Here is a 15,976-nt window from a genome sequence, read left to right on the forward strand (position 1 = left end):
TGGGAGGACATAGAAAGCAGACGACTGTGAACCAGGAAACAGGTTCTCACCAAACACTCAATCTTCTGGCAACTTGATCTTGGACTTCCCAGCCTCCAGAACTTCGAGCAGCCCAAATGGTCTAAGACATGCCCCCAGTGCATCCCCTTTTACAATTCCTACATCCCCTTCACAATCACCATTAATGAATATGTATGAGTTGATGATTTGTCTCTCTTATCCAGTCTTATAGTCTAAGCTCAAGGAAGGGAAAAGCTACTGTGGGGCCCTAGACGGAACCCTAGATCTTTGTGAAAAGAACCATTTACCTTTGCTATGGGTGATAACTGAAAATTATCCCTATAGAGACTCCCAGCTCATGGAAAGGTCAGTTGTCATGGGTCAGGGCTTGCTCACGTTAGAAAAGGAAGTAAATAAAAATCTTCAGACGCTATGACCATCATAGCTCAGTAATTCACCTTTAGCTCCTTGAGAACTAAAAGGGAAAAGAAACCTCATCAGTTTCTTTGATAAAAATTGCAAGAAATATTTCAAAGACGGTTCTGTCTCTTCTTTCCCCTCAATTTTCTGGAAATCAGAGAAACTCTTGGCTATGAAGGTGATAGGGAAACCGGTTAAGTTCCTGTCATGCTGGACACAATGGCATGTAATCGGATGAATTCCAGATAGTCCTGAAGTGTGTTCAGCTGATTGCGATGTGCCACCCTAGGGGTTAATTCCAAAACCCAGAGGTCCTGGCTCTTGAGCTATGGGGATAGAGGAGGAGGCTTGGAGTTTCTAACAGAGAAGAAGGAAGGATGTGGGGTTGATAGTCTCCAGGCATCCACTTCTCTGAAAATGGCAGTTTGTTCATCAGGCAAGATTTGACTCCTTTCGGGAAATACTGGATTAAGAGATGAGCAAAATCTCTACAGTCCCTATGCGTTCTGTGTTGTTGATCTCGGGTCTCCATAAGAAGTCTTGATTTTTTTCCTTGGAGCGTCCAGACTTCTCTCTGGGCCTTTGCTCCCGCCTATCAGTAGGCTGTGACTAGACACGGGTTGTGCAAGAATTGCTTTCGTCAGAAGAGTCAAGTTTCCATACCCTGTGGACCCCACGGGGGCCGTCACTCTGCTGTGGGCCGCCTCCCCAGCTGGACCGCAGCCCTGCCAGAAACAACCGTCTGGCTCCAGCCAAGCTGGAGTGCGGTGTGTGTCCCACAGAGGTGGCGGGACTCCCGCCTCCACCATCCACGGGGCCACTCCTCACCCCCCGAGGACCCCCTAGGCCAAGCTTGCAGGGCATAAAGAAGGAAGCAGATCCAGTTGGGGGCTCTGCCTGAGCAGCTGACAGAGACTCCCCTGCCGAGCAACAGAGAATCTGGCATCATCTCTGAAGAGCCTCAGCCAACTGGAACTTCGGAAGCCACAGCTTTCCTCCGAGCTCCCCCTCAAGATGTGTGCAGTCATCGTGCTTGTTTCGCTTCTTCCCTGTTCTTGTTTAAAAGTCAGAACGCCTTCCCGACACACAGCAACATCTCAGCACTCAGGGGTTTCTATGAGGGCCGAGAGGAGGCAGGAGAACAGGTCTGGGGAGGCCAGGGTGGCATCAGGTAACCCCTCCTGAAGTTGACCTTTCGAGTATCCAAGCCGCTGTGTCCTTTTGGACTGTCTTCAGCCGAACATATTCCACAGTTGCCAAGCCTCAGGATATCAAAGAAACGCTTACAAAATACGCGCTCTCTCTCTCTCTCTCTCGTAAGAAACGATTTAGCTAAGAGGATAGTTCTGCCAATACATATCACATGGACCTAGACACACACAAAAAAGGAACAGATGTTTTAAAAAATGCCTAAGGAGAATGAGACTATGGTCTTGGTGGAAAGAACACAGGCACTGTTCCTCCAAGAGTTCTCGCGATCGGCCAACCTAAGCTGCTTTAGTCGCCACCACCGACCCTAAAGCACTCAAAAAGACTAAGGCAACGTAGTGCTTCAAGGACCGCTAGGGATACCCTGGGTAGCCGTCAACATCCGTGATCGTGCTGGGGGTTTTTTGGGGTGTTTTTTTTTTTAGCTCTCACTTTGTTCTCTTCACTTAATGGTATTTCAGTTTCCATTGTATCTGATAGTAACGCATCCAGTAGTAAAATGCTGTAAAAAGCCAAAGAGAAAAGTGACGACTGTGTAAACTATGAACTCAAGAGCCAAAACTATGTTTTGAGGCCAAAACCACCGCCACAGGGATGATCAACACCATCACCCCTAAGGATTCATGTCTCTGGCATCAGTGATCGCATCAGGGCATGAAGAGCTGAGTCAGAAATGAAGGCACCATCCATGCTGACCATGCAGCTGAAGGCCACACCCCAAATCGCATGCACGTTATGAGCTTACAATTTTGAAGGAAGGAGGTTGAGATATTATACTGATGACTGATGACAGAAAAATCTAGAGTTGAGGCCACAGTCAGTACTGTCTTGACAGATTGTAAAAATACGAAAGATACCAACAACAAACTCAAGATAGCCCAGATCCACTGGGCAATATTTGCTTGTTGTCACAAAGCTTCCAAATGGTAAGCAGATCCTACCCTTTGTGACCCTTTTAACTTCTCTTACCATATTTACCTTTAAAGGCTACAAGTAGCCAGAAAAGTACTTAATTAATGGACTTCAGACAGATTAAGAAGGAATTATTTGAAGGACATTTACACAAAGAACTACTTCTGTATTAAGTGTGCTTGGAAATCTGGGGGACATTTCTCCTTCTTCATTGTTCTGTTAAGTCCAAATAAGGTATTATTTTGTACATTATTTTGATGCAATTTGAGAGAAATGCCAGATGCTTAGTACGTTTGTTTTGAAATTAATTTATTACTAAAAAGTTATTCCTCTTTGGGGTGCCTGGGTGGCTCTGTCCGTTAAGCGTCTGACTTCGGCTCAGGTCATGATCTCGCGGTCTGTGAGTTCAAGCCCCGCGTCAGGCTCTGTGCTGACAGCTCCCAGCCTGGAGTCTGCTTCAGATTCTGTGTCTCCCTCTCTCTGCCCTTGCCCTGCTCACACTCTGTCTCTCTCTCAAAAATAAATGAACATTAAAAAAATTTAATAATAATAATAAAAAAAACTTCCCCCTCTTTTTGAAATAAAAAAAAAGATCATGTTATAGGCCAGGAAAAGGTAGTAACTCTGTCAACATAGGTGTAAGTGATCCCAAGTTGATCATGGACTTAATTTATTAGGTCATTGTTCAACTTGATCAGCTCTAAAGAGAGAATTCTTGTGGATCTTGACTTTTGATATAGTGTGGATCCTCCCTTTTGATATAGTGTTATATTTATAACCCATTCTAGTTAGGACTTCTGTGAAATGTATGGTGACTAATTGATTTTGTTTTTGTAAATAGTCATTTAATGAAAAGAAAAATAAGATCCTGGAAAAAGAAGTCAGCATGAGAATGAATAAATACCATGTTCATGCTAATAAATCTCAAATTTGTATCTTTAGCCTTAACTTGCGCTTGGGACTTTTAACATGTCTACTTGACTGGTCTACTGGAATATTTCACACATACCTCGGATTTAACCAAATAGAACACAGCCTTTCCCCCCATGCTGTTACCACTCTGTGCTCCATTTTGTGAATGGCAACATGAGCTATCCAGTCGTTCAGTCTAGACAACTTGGAGCCATTCTTACTTCGTCTCTTTCACTCACGCTCTATATCTGTCACCATGTCTATTCAATTCTCCCCAGATAAGCTCTTGGACTCGTCCATGTCTCCCTCTTTCTATGGCTGCTCCCCAGTCCAACCACCATTATCTCTTGCCTGAAAGACAAAAGTAGCCTGCTACCTGATCTCCATATTTCTGCTCCTGTTGTCCTCCATTTGTCCTAACAATGTGCAGCAAGTGACTTTATTAAAATGTGGGTCATATGTCACTCCACAACTCAATACCTTTCAATCGCTTTTAATTTCATTTAGAAGACTACTCAACCTTCTTACCATGACCGATAGGACCCATATGATCTGTCGCTGGCTTGCCACAGGCTCACCACCCACACACCAGCCTACTAATCCTTTCTCAGCATGTCAGAAAGTAGAACTCTCTTCCCTCAGGGACTTTGCTAATCCCTCCACTTGGAATGTGCTTTCTTCCCAGCTTCAAGAGCTAGACCCATTAGATCCTTCAAGTCATTTTCATTAAGCTAGGCTCCCATCCTGCTGTTCTTCAACCCAGCCTCCTGCTTGTTTCCAAAACACTCCTAATTCTTTAATATTTCCCTTTTATTTCTACCCCAGTGTAATGAAAGCAGGAACCAATATCTAGTTTGATTCATTGATGAATTTCTGGGACCTTCAGTAGTCCTTGCCTCATGATGGTGCCCAATAACGTTTGTTAACACCATTGAATCAATGGAAGGATTTAAATACTAAAATAATAAAAGAGGGCGTCAGGCAGAATCCAGGGGCATGTTAATATCAACATTGGGGAGCAGGATGCAAACCTACAAGGAAACTCAAAAGAAGCAGTAGGAGAGGGAGGACTCTGCTAGAATATTCTGAAAGCCAATCAAAGGACGCACTTCAGGAAGGAAGGGGGGTGAGGGGTAGGCTCTACCAAATGCTGCCACTTGTCAACCGAGACAAGGGTGGAAAGCTTTCTGCTGGATTTAGCTTTAAGAGTCATTTGTGACCTTGGTAAGAGCAGTTTCAAGAAGACTGGTGAAGGAGAAGAGAGATCAGGCACAAGTTACCGGAGGGAAAGATTTCAGTACAGTTGAGTACACGAACGGACCTAGGAGAGAACGAAAGTGTAAGAGTCCGCAGGGAGTCACCTATACTCAACCAAATACAGCCTCCCTGGGATCCACTTTTATGGAACCCAAAGCCCAAGTGAAAGAAAAAGAGTTTTCTAGAGTCACTGTGAAAATCACTTGGGGGTGGGGGAGGGTGCTTTTAAAAGCATCAATGTCCTGCCCCTTCCCTAATCCAATTCAATCAGATCTCTAGGGATGGGACCTAGATAAAGTATATTTATAAAGCATCCAGGTCCCTCCAGTGTGCAGTCTCTTCAATGTTTTCCCCTCTCTTTCTTTTGTGTATCAAAAGAGCACTTTGCAGGTGGGAGGAGTTTCCTTGCTGGGCAAACATTGAGTTAGGGCAGTGGATAGATGCCAGCAGGAAGATAAGAAGACATTAGTGGGTACCTTCACCTCTACCCAGTTGAACTGCTTTAAATCCATGCTTCCATTCATTTTTAAGAATTTGGTAGAGAACACATACCATAAAATGTACTATTGTAACCATTTTTATGGGTATAGTTCAGTAGTAAGTATATTCACATTGTTGTATAACCAAAACTCTTTCATGTTGCAAAACTAAAACTCTAACCTATTAAGCAACTTTCCAACCCCTTAGACCAAGGAAGTGCTTGAAGGCTTCTGTCTGCTGCTAACGAGCCAGAATAAGCTGTGACTCCTTATGGCATCACCTTGAAGGTCTTATTTATATGTCACCAGAGGCATCCTTGAGAGCGGAAGCTGGATGGCAATTTGTGCTCAGTGATAATCATTTTGTTCAAGGATATTTCTAACCTCCCTGCTTCACTTGATTTCACACGGACTTCTCTGTTTTACTATAGTGCTCAAGTCAACTTGCCTTTCATGGCCTACCATGGGGTAAGGGATTCCCATAGAAGACAGTGTATATACCTTTCTCATAGACGTTCCTGCTGCATTCTGTTGGACTGCTTGCTTTTCTCTGACAAGCTGTGATGGTGGGTAGTGATCATGCTCCATTCATCACTATATAAGCAGCATATAGTGATGTAGGCATGCTCAATAAATATCTGAGTATGATACTATGTAAATATACATGTAACACCTAACGCTCATTGAGACTTCCAATATGACATGGACAAGTCATTGATTGTATCGTTATTTAATTCGGGTAAATTCTCACAACAGCTCTATGAAGGCAAGTTTTCTATTTTTATCCTCTCATCACAGAAAACTGATAGAAAGTTTAGGAAAAAGACAGATATCATATGTTTTCACTCATACGCGGAACTTGAGAAACTTAACAGAAGACGATGAGGGAAGGAAAGGGGAAAAAATAGTTACAAACAGAGAGGGAGGGAGGCAAACCGTAAGAGACTCTTAAATACAGAGAACAAATTGAGGGTTGGTGGGAGGGTGGGTGAGAGGGGAAAATGGGTGATGGGCATTGAGGAGGACACCTGTTGGGATGAGCACTGGGTGTTGTATGGAAGCGATGAACCACCGAAACTACCCCCAAACCAAGAGCACAGGGTACACTCTGTATGTTAGCCAATTTGACAATAAATTATATTAAAAACAAACCAAAAAAAGAAAGAAAGTTTAGGAAAGTCGTGGAAGGTCGCACAGCTAGCAAGCGGCTGAGGTGAAAATGAAGCTTGGGCAGTCTAGCTCTTGAGTCAGTAAGCTGACTTTGAAAGAAATGAAAAAGGAAAGGAAGTAGGGACAACAAGGACTTTTATCTGTCTGAACTCCCTCCCTGGGCAAGAGGGAGCAGAGGTCATGAAAAGTGGACTAGATCAGGGTGGAATGGAACTGGCCATGAGGTAGCATTCTGGCTCAAACCAAAGGGAGAGTCAATATGACTCCAAGTCGCCAGCAGCAAAGCATGAAGTATTTCCAGAGACAGCGACCCAGAGCAGGGGATCATAGTGCGGGGGGCGCAAGAACAGCTCGTTTCCCAGCACTACTCACTCCTCCTTCTCCAGGATGACTATTCCCTGGGGCATTGGGGTGGGGTGTGATCTTCAGGATTTCAAGCTGAATTGCAAATATCAGCCCTGAGAACAACAAATGAGGTATTTCACTGTATTTGTTACATTTATCATCACCATCATGAATGAATAGATAATGCATATATAGGGTACACAAATTAAAAGATTCAAGAGGATGGGGAACCCCCACACCCCTCATGCTCCAACCCCCATCCCTCAGCCACTGGCAAGTACTGTTGGAAGTTTCTTGTATATTCTTCTAGAGATAAGCTATAAATACACGCACAAATGTGTATACATACGCATACACACACATCTATGCACAGCATTTCTCTGGAAGAATATACAAGAAACTTTTTTTTAAATTTTTTTTTTTCCTTTTTTTCAACGTTTTTTTTTTTTTATTTTATTTTTGGGACAGAGAGAGACAGAGCATGAACGGAGGAGGGGCAGAGAGAGAGGGAGACACAGAATCGGAAACAGGCTCCAGGCTCTGAGCCATCAGCCCAGAGCCCGACGCGGGGCTCGAACTCACGGACCGTGAGATCGTGACCTGGCTGAAGTCGGACGCTTAACCGACTGCGCCACCCAGGCGCCCCAAGAAACTTTTAATAGTAGTACACACACACACACACACACACACACACGAATATCCATTCATCCATTTTCATCTTTCCAAGGTTTTTCTTTTCTTTTTTTTTTTTTTTTTACACTTTCATCCCTTCTCTGTTCTCCTTATTTGAAGGGTTGTGCCTCTTTTATTAAAAAAATCCTCTATTGTCATTACAATGGTCAATATAATTGCATTACATTATCACAGTTACAATGGAGGACAGCTCAGAGATGAACATACACGATGTTTAACCAGAAGTCTTGTTACATATTGATAGCCTGACAAAAGGTATTGATGGCGAGCAGCTGGAAATCAATCCAGGATCGGGCAGTCACGGACGATCTATGGGAAGTTGAGTGAGAAGGAAGGATTCTAACAAAATCCGGGCTTTTATAATAATAACAGTAATATTCACCTGACATTTTCAGTGCCCGGTGCTGTGCTTTACATGTGCTTTCTCTCTCATTTAATCCTCACACAAAATAGGTACTATATCATCGTCTGCATTTCAGAGATTAGGACATTGGAGTTCACAGATATCCAGTAAACTGACCAAGCTCACGAATCTTATGAATGACCGAGGCTGGAATTTAAATTTACACCTGCCTGAAACCTTTTTCTTAACTCCCAGGGCTGCTCATTATATTCTCTTCTGACTCATTCCTGACCACCATGAGTAGATTGGATCGAACTTCAGTTTGGGGAATGAATGTATATCAATGAGGACAAGATGTTCTCAGCGAAGTTTGCCAGAGTCCGTTGTTCTTTTCAAATCACATTTGAAAAATAAGAACAATATTATCTTAGAAACTGGGTGATGAGAACCAGTTTTAGGTCTACATGAAGGCACCCCATCTATGATTTCTGATGCTATCCCAAAGCACCCTCCCTCCAGTATTCCCCTAGCTTAGCCTTAATCTTTTCACACTCTCTTCAACTCTAAAATCTAAAGAAATTCAGATGGAACATGCTATATAGTTTCAGAGAGAAGCTGAGTTTCCAGAAGTTCTACTTTGACAGGAAATTGGGTTTCAATAATATTATATTGACAGGATAGTTCGTATTATGTGTCAACTTGACAGGGCCATGGGTTGCCCAGGTAATTGGTTCCACATTGTTTTTGAAAGTGTCTGTGAGGGGTGTTTCTGGATGAAATTAGCATTTGAATCAGTGGGCAGAGTAAAACAGATGGCCCTTCTAAATGTGGGTGGGCCTCGTCTAGTCAGCTGAGGGTCTGAGTAGAAAAACGTGAAGGAGGAATTCACTCTCTCTACTTGAGAATCTCTCAGCTGGGACATCAGTATTCTCCTGCCTTTGGACTTGCACTGGAACTTATACCACCAGGCCCCCTGGTTCTAAGGCCTTTGGACTAGATGTATTGGGACTTCTCAGCTTCCATAATCATGTGATCCAAGTCCTTATAACCAGTGAATCAATCAGTCAATGTCTGCCTATCTTTCTATTACGTATGTGTCTATCTATCTATCATCTATCTATCTAAACTTTATCTATATATCTCCTATTGGTTCTGTTTCTCTGGGAAATTAATTAAATCGGCAGTTCCAAAATGTAGTGAATAGGGCCACTGCACTGCACACCCGTGGGGGGCACCATTCACATCATGGACTATGTGAATGATACCAGGTCAAGCTGAGGCTTCAACTTTCCTGAATCCAGGGCTCTTTACCAGCAGTTATGGGACCCAACCAGGGTTCTCCTTGTAATATAGAAATGCCCTCCAGTTCAAGGAAGGTCCGATCTAGGTGTTTGCAATGTACCTTTCACAGTAGGAATCCTGGAACGTAGCAACTATTTGCACAAAGGTGCTCAGTTTGGCAAGTGAGGCCCATGTATTAGCTGGAGGTTTTTTGTTTTTGGGTTTTTTTTTAATCTTTTCATCTTTAGAAGAGGAGGATGCTAAGTAGAATAAGAGATCAGAGCCTGGCTCCCCATGATATCATTTTCTCCTTTAGCACCTTATCATCTTGGCTGTGACTATTTCTTTTTCAGTGGTTGAGCTACTTTCTGTTAAGCTGTCTTCCCTTTTTCCCAGCAGCAAGTGTGTCCTGATCGCACCCATTCTCTTTTATCCACACAGGGATCACACAGTTCTAATCAACCTCTCCTCCTCTGGGCCATTCATTCAAGTATTCATTTATTCGTTCATCAGGTATTCATTCAGCATCCACTATATGCAAGGCACTGTGTGGAAACGGGGATAGATACAGAAGTGACAGGAAGACACAGTCCTTCCTCCTGTGGACCTTGGAGGCCTGTAGGAAAGACTGAATTTTTTCTTTAAGTTTATTTATTTTGAGAGAGAGAAGGCGTGGGTGTGTGTGTGTGTGTGCCCGCGCGCGCACAAGCTGGGGGAGGGTCAGAGAGAAAGGGAGAATCCCAGGCAGGCCATCCAGGCACCCAGGAAAAGAAATCAGTAAACAAATGATTTCGCACAGAACTTTTAATTGTTATTGAAGGACGCACAATGGAAGAAACTTACAGGAAGACGTGAGGTCAGAGGAGACCTGAGAAAGTTGAAAAGGATGGAATGAGTCAAAGCTCAGAGAAATTGCTAATTGGAGGGTTGGGTGGTCGGGAAAGAGTGTGTGGGGAGCAGTTAGGGAGGCAAAAAAGCAAGGTGGGAGCCCACTGCTTAGGGTGAGCCTGCGCCGTTTCTTAGCTCCCAGTCTTTACAAACCCCTAGTTGAGAAGGTCTCTTTTATTTTCCTTTCAATTCTCCAAAATTTAATTAAAAAGGAATTCCCTAGGGGCACCTCGGTGGCTTAGTCGGTTAAGCGTCCGACTCTTGATTTTGGCTCAGGCCTGATCTTCTGGTTTGTGAGTTTGAGCCCCGCCTCGGGCTCCATACTGATGGTGCAGAGTCGGCTTGGGATTCTGTCTCCCTCCCTCTGCCCCTTCCCACTCGTGTGTGCGGCTCTCTCTCTCTCTCCAAATAAATAAATAAACTTAAAAAAAAAAAGGAAATCCCTGGATGGGGTTATTTTTCTCACCGGAGGTGGTCCACTAAGAATGAAGTACTTTCCTCCACCCACACACAGAACACAGGACGTATCCCGAACCACTTTGGATTATCGATGTTTGGGGGTGGGCCGAGGTCTCCCACCAGGACTAGCGCCTGGGAGATCCGACAGTGTAGGTCTTCGTGTTGCGCGTAAACTGTAACAGTAACTCGCACACAGCAGGTTCTGAACGGGTGCTCGCTGAACTGCATTATTATGTGTTGATGTAAAGGTTTTCTGGAAATTATTTCTGGAACATTTACTCGGAAGGGAATCTTTTTTTTTTTTTTTTTTTTTTTTTTTCAACAAATGGCAAGGACAACTTCTGCTTTCTCACATTGACTATTCTGGGATTATTTCCCCTATCAACCCTTTATGTGTCCTGCCCTATTCTGAACCAGAAGTTGGGATCTTAGTGCTTCTCGGCCTCAGGGGTTTTGCACCGAGAAGGCAGACCTGTTTGATATCAAAGGGTCCTCTTTTCTTTCATAAGAGCCAACTTTCATCCAAAAGAGTATGCCAGGGGGCACCTGGGTGGCTCAGTTGGTTGAGCGTCCCACTTCGGCTCAGGTCGTGATCTCGCGGTCTGTGAGTTCGAGCCCCGCGTCGGGCTCTGTGCTGACAGCTCACAGCCTGGCCTGCTTCGGATTCTGCGTCTCCCTCTCTCTCTGACCCTCCCCCATTCACGCTCTGTCTCGCTCTGTCTCAGAAAGAAATAAACATTAAAAAAAAAAAAAAAGAAAGAAAGAAAAAGAGTATGCTAGGGTTCCCTGAGGATAAGGGAAGAGAAAAAAGCATTCTTGAGAGAAGGGAGAAAAAGAAGGGAAATGTCGCCTACTCCTGCATCGGGTCCGGCGAGAACTGGATCCTGGCTCACTGCCCTGCTGTGGTGCTCTGGGTGACACGACTTCAGGGAAGCGCCTAGAAGTGACAGAGGGGTTTCCAGTCTCAGCAAGGATGCAGAGTGGAAGCAAGAGAGGCAGTAAATAGAAGCAGACCACGGGAGTGGGGATAAGGAGACTCCTAGCGATGACCAGAGAACCCCAAGGACTGGCAGGGTCCCCGATGTGTGACCTGGGACCTTTCCCCCACCTGAGGATGGAATTTCCCTCCAGCCAGCGTGCTTGGAGGCTCAGAGTCAGACCGAGGTTGACACGAGAAAATGAAGAGAAGCCGTATGTCTCATGCACACGCGTGCTCCTCTGTCCAGCTGTCAGCAGCTTTGTGGTGATTATTGACGGACGGATTTAAACCATTTGGAAAAGTGATGCTTGTCCTCAATCTTGGATACACAGGTTTAACAAATACACTGGAAAGGAAGTTCTCTTTCCTCAATGGTTTACATTTTAACGTCCTGTGGGAAAAATTTCTGGATGGGTTTGAAGTGCCTTGTGCCCATCGTCAGAACTCATGAACACTTTAAAAAAAAAATTTTTTTTTTTTTCAACGTTTATTTATTTTTGGGACAGAGAGAGACAGAGCATGAACGGGGGAGGGGCAGAGAGAGAGGGAGACACAGAATCGGAAACAGGCTCCAGGCTCTGAGCCGTCAGCCCAGAGCCCGACGCAGGGCTCGAACTCACGGACCGCGAGATCGTGACCTGGTTGAAGTCGGACGCTTAACCGACTGCGCCACCCAGACGCCCCAGAACTCATGAACACTTTAAAAGCTGGTATTGGGGTGCCTGGGGGGGCCCAGTCGGTTGGGCGTCCGACTTTGGTTCGGGTCATGATCTCACGGTTGGTGAGTTCGAGCCCCGTGTTGGGCCTGGGCTGTCAGCTCAGAGCCTGGAGCCTGCTTCGGAATCTGTGACTCCCTCGCTCTCCCCCACTTGTGCTCTGTCTCTCAAAAAATAGATAAACGTTAAAAAAAAAAAAAAAAAAAAAAAGGTTTTTTTTGAAGTTGGTATCTTCCCAATATTGGCATATCTTCCCGATATCTTCCGTTCGCAGAGCCTGCCCTCTCTCTCACATAAGAGTTTGGTTCATGCATGATCATCGTATGATTGTACATTTAGCAATAGGTTCCCAAAATGGTGATTCCCCTCCTCCTGTTTTCAAATGGTAGCTGTCTTCGGTCTAACCAACACAGGTAAGTGGCTACTGGCTACCTCAGAGCTCACTGATGGTGGCCATTTTCCATTCCTGGGTGCTTGCTACATATTGCGTGCAAGTTCTTGATGCTAGGGCTACAAAAATGATGAAGACCCGGGCCCAGTAACGGGTGAGATAAGACAGACGTATATATCACCACATCCTGGGACCAGTAGGATAAAAACAAAGTCTCACAAAGCAAAGAGGATGCCGATCCTACTACCGCATGGGAATCGTGGGGCCTTTCTTTAAAAGAACGTGTTAGTTGGGGCGCCTGGGTGGCTCAGTCGGTTAAGCGTCCAGCTTCCGCTCAGGTCACGATCTCACGGTTTTTGAGTTCAAGCCCCGCGTGGGGCTCTGTGCTGACAGCTCAGCGCCTGGGGCCTGCTTCGGATTCTGCGTCTCCCTCTCTCTCTGCCCCTCCCCCACTCACGCTCTGTCTCTCTCTCCCTCTCTCTCTCTCAAAAATAAATAAACAAAAAAAAAATGTAAAAGAACGTGTTATCTGAGCTGGGTCTTAGGGAAAATCAAACCAAACAAATTATAGATTTGGCAGTAGAGGGGAGAAAGGGTGCTGACGGCCCTGAGAAAATAACTTGAATACTAGAACCTAGAGAAGCTCAGGGCAAGACAAGTGAAGGAAAGTGGCCTGGAGAAGGAGCCGAAGACAGAGGGACTGGAGGGGAACTTTTCACGGAATTGTACTGTAGACCTTGCATAGTAATTGCAGACTGATGACAGTCTATTTACTGAGCTCCTAGCTGTGCCAGGTACCAAAATGCGATAAAAGCAGGTGATACCCCCATCTTAAAAAATTAGGAGAAGGCTCAAAGCATCCATAAAATATCCTACCTGGCGCCAATATTCTTCCCACCCCCCCCACCCCCCCGGCCATGTCTCTCTGATTCCTGTTACCATCACAGCCTGCTTTAACTCTAGAAATCATCCTGGCTTGCAGTTTTCAAAGTATTGCAAAGAGCCCTCAGCTGTTGTGGAGTTCCACAAACAATAAAAAGTACTTTCCCAAACAAGGGGGTGCCTGGCTGGCTCAGTCAGTAGAGCGTGAGACTCTTGATCTTGGGGTTGCGAGTTTCAGCCCCATGTTAGAGGAGTAGAGTTTTACTTAATAATAATAATTTAAAAAATACTATCCTACTAAAACACAATCATTACTCTTCTTGCATTTATGTATTAGGATGCCCTCCTTTAAATGAAAAGTTTTAAAAGTTTATTTATTTGCTTTGGGAGGAGGGCAGCAGAAAGAGAGGGAGGGAGAGAATCCCGAGCAGGCTCTGTGCTGTCACTGCCGAGCTTCACGTGGGGCTCGATCTCACGAACGTGAGATCATGACCTGACCCGAAACCTAGACTCAGACATTCAACTGATTGAGCCACCCGGGCGCCCCCCAAAATTTTTTTACAAGAGAGCTTTGACGCTGAAACAAATACATGATTTGGAAAAGGAAAATTATTGATTTATTCCAATCCTCTTTTTTTTTTTTTTAATTTTTTTTTTTCAACGTTTATTTATTTTTAGGACAGAGAGAGACAGAGCATGAACGGGGGAGGGGCAGAGAGAGAGGGAGACACAGAATCGGAAACAGGCTCCAGGCTCTGAGCCATCAGCCCAGAGCCTGACGCGGGGCTCGAACTCACGGACCGCGAGATCGTGACCTGGCTGAAGTCGGACGCTTAACCGACTGCGCCACCCAGGCGCCCCCCAATCCTCTTTTAAAAATGACTATTTTTTCCCTCCTGTGCAAAATTACACATATTTACTATAAAAATGTGGAAAATCTAGAAAAAAGAAGGAAAAATCACCTATATATTCCTACCACCAGTGGGGAACTATTAATACTTAATTTATAGTAATATTCTTACCGTAGACATATGACATAGTTATGATCTATGTAACATTATACACAAATGTTTAAAACTAGCTTTTCTTGTTATACAATGTGCCTAATAATGGGATAAATACTGGAAAGCTCTCTTTCCATGCTGAGAAGGAAATCCACCAAGTAAGAAGCACTGAACAATTTATTTTGTAGAATTCTTGTGAATGCCATTAGTTAAATCAACATAAATGTTGAACCATCCTTTCTGGCAATATTTGAGTTCAAAACTTTTTAAACTTGTCTTTAACTTAAAGGATATTCAACAGACAGAAATTTCAGCACATCACATAATTCTGATATCTATCCTTTAACACCAACATCTTAATCTTGAGAGCAGGATAAAGGGGCCCCTGGGTGGCTCAGTCAGATGACTCTTTTTTTTTTTTTTTTAATTTTTTAATGTTTGTTTATTTTTGAGAGAGGTGGAGACAGAATGCGAGTGGGTTGGGGCAGAGAGAGAGGGAGACACAGAATCCGAAGCAGGCTCCAGGCTCTGAGCTGTCAGCACAGAGCCCGATGTGGGGCTCGAACTCACGGACCGCGAGATCATGACCAGAGCCAAAGTCAGACGCTCAGCCGACTGAGCCACCCAGGCGCCCCCAGATGACTCTTGATCTCCATTCAGGTCATGATCTCACAGTTTGTGAGACTGAGCCCCATGTCAGGCTCTACGCCGGGGATTCTGTCTCTGCCCCTCCCCTGCTCTCTCTTATGCTTTCTTTCAAGTAAATAAACCAAAAAAAAAAATTAAAAAAAAAAAAACCTTAAAAAAAAAGCAGGATAAAATGTTAAATAAGGATTCTGCTATTTTTCTAAAAATATTCTAGAAACCGCAATGGTTTGGGTTTGTGGAGTAAAAATATATTCGACGGTTGTGTACCTTAATACCCTTTCGTCTCAAATTACAAAGGATTAGAGCTTCGTTTTAGGAACAAGCAAATAAGAAATTAAAAAGGAAAAAATTCCGTGTTTTAGACTGGCGCTCAAGATTCTGAGTAAATGTTAAATGTTGAATATATCCTTCGTAATATTTGTGGCTAACCCCGGGAGGGCTTGGAAACAAGTAAAGTTGGGGTGTGGCCAGAAGATCGAGAAAGATGTTGTAAGAAGTTCCAGTGTCTCCACTTCCCCAGCAAAGAACACGGATGAAAAATACAGCCTTTTGGAATGTTAAGTGGCCATAATTACTTACATAGTTGCCTGTGCCCTTCCCTTCGACAACTCATGCCCCACGATGACCCCCACTTCTCAGTGTTCACCTCCTTACCGTACCCGTCTCCCCTGCCCCCCTGTGGGTGGGATATGTGATTCCCTTCTGACCAGTGAAATAGGAAATGTCCCTCTGCGATTAGAATTCGTAAGATTGCCAACAGTCACACGCGTTTGACAGGCCATCCTTCCCGGGCAAGTCTTCAAGAGAAACCCCAGCCCTGCCCGACGCCTGGGTTGCGGCCTGACGAGGCTTGAAAACAGAGACCGCACATCAGCCATGTCGGGGCTCCTGGCGCACAGAAATGGTGAGGTAACAAATGTGTCCTGTTTATGGTCTAAATCTGTGTCAATCTGTTATGCAGAAGTAGATGACTAATGCACCTACTGAC

The sequence above is a fragment of the Leopardus geoffroyi genome, chromosome B4 (genome assembly GCF_018350155.1).
Source record: "Leopardus geoffroyi isolate Oge1 chromosome B4, O.geoffroyi_Oge1_pat1.0, whole genome shotgun sequence".
Lineage (NCBI taxonomy): Eukaryota > Metazoa > Chordata > Mammalia > Carnivora > Felidae > Leopardus > Leopardus geoffroyi.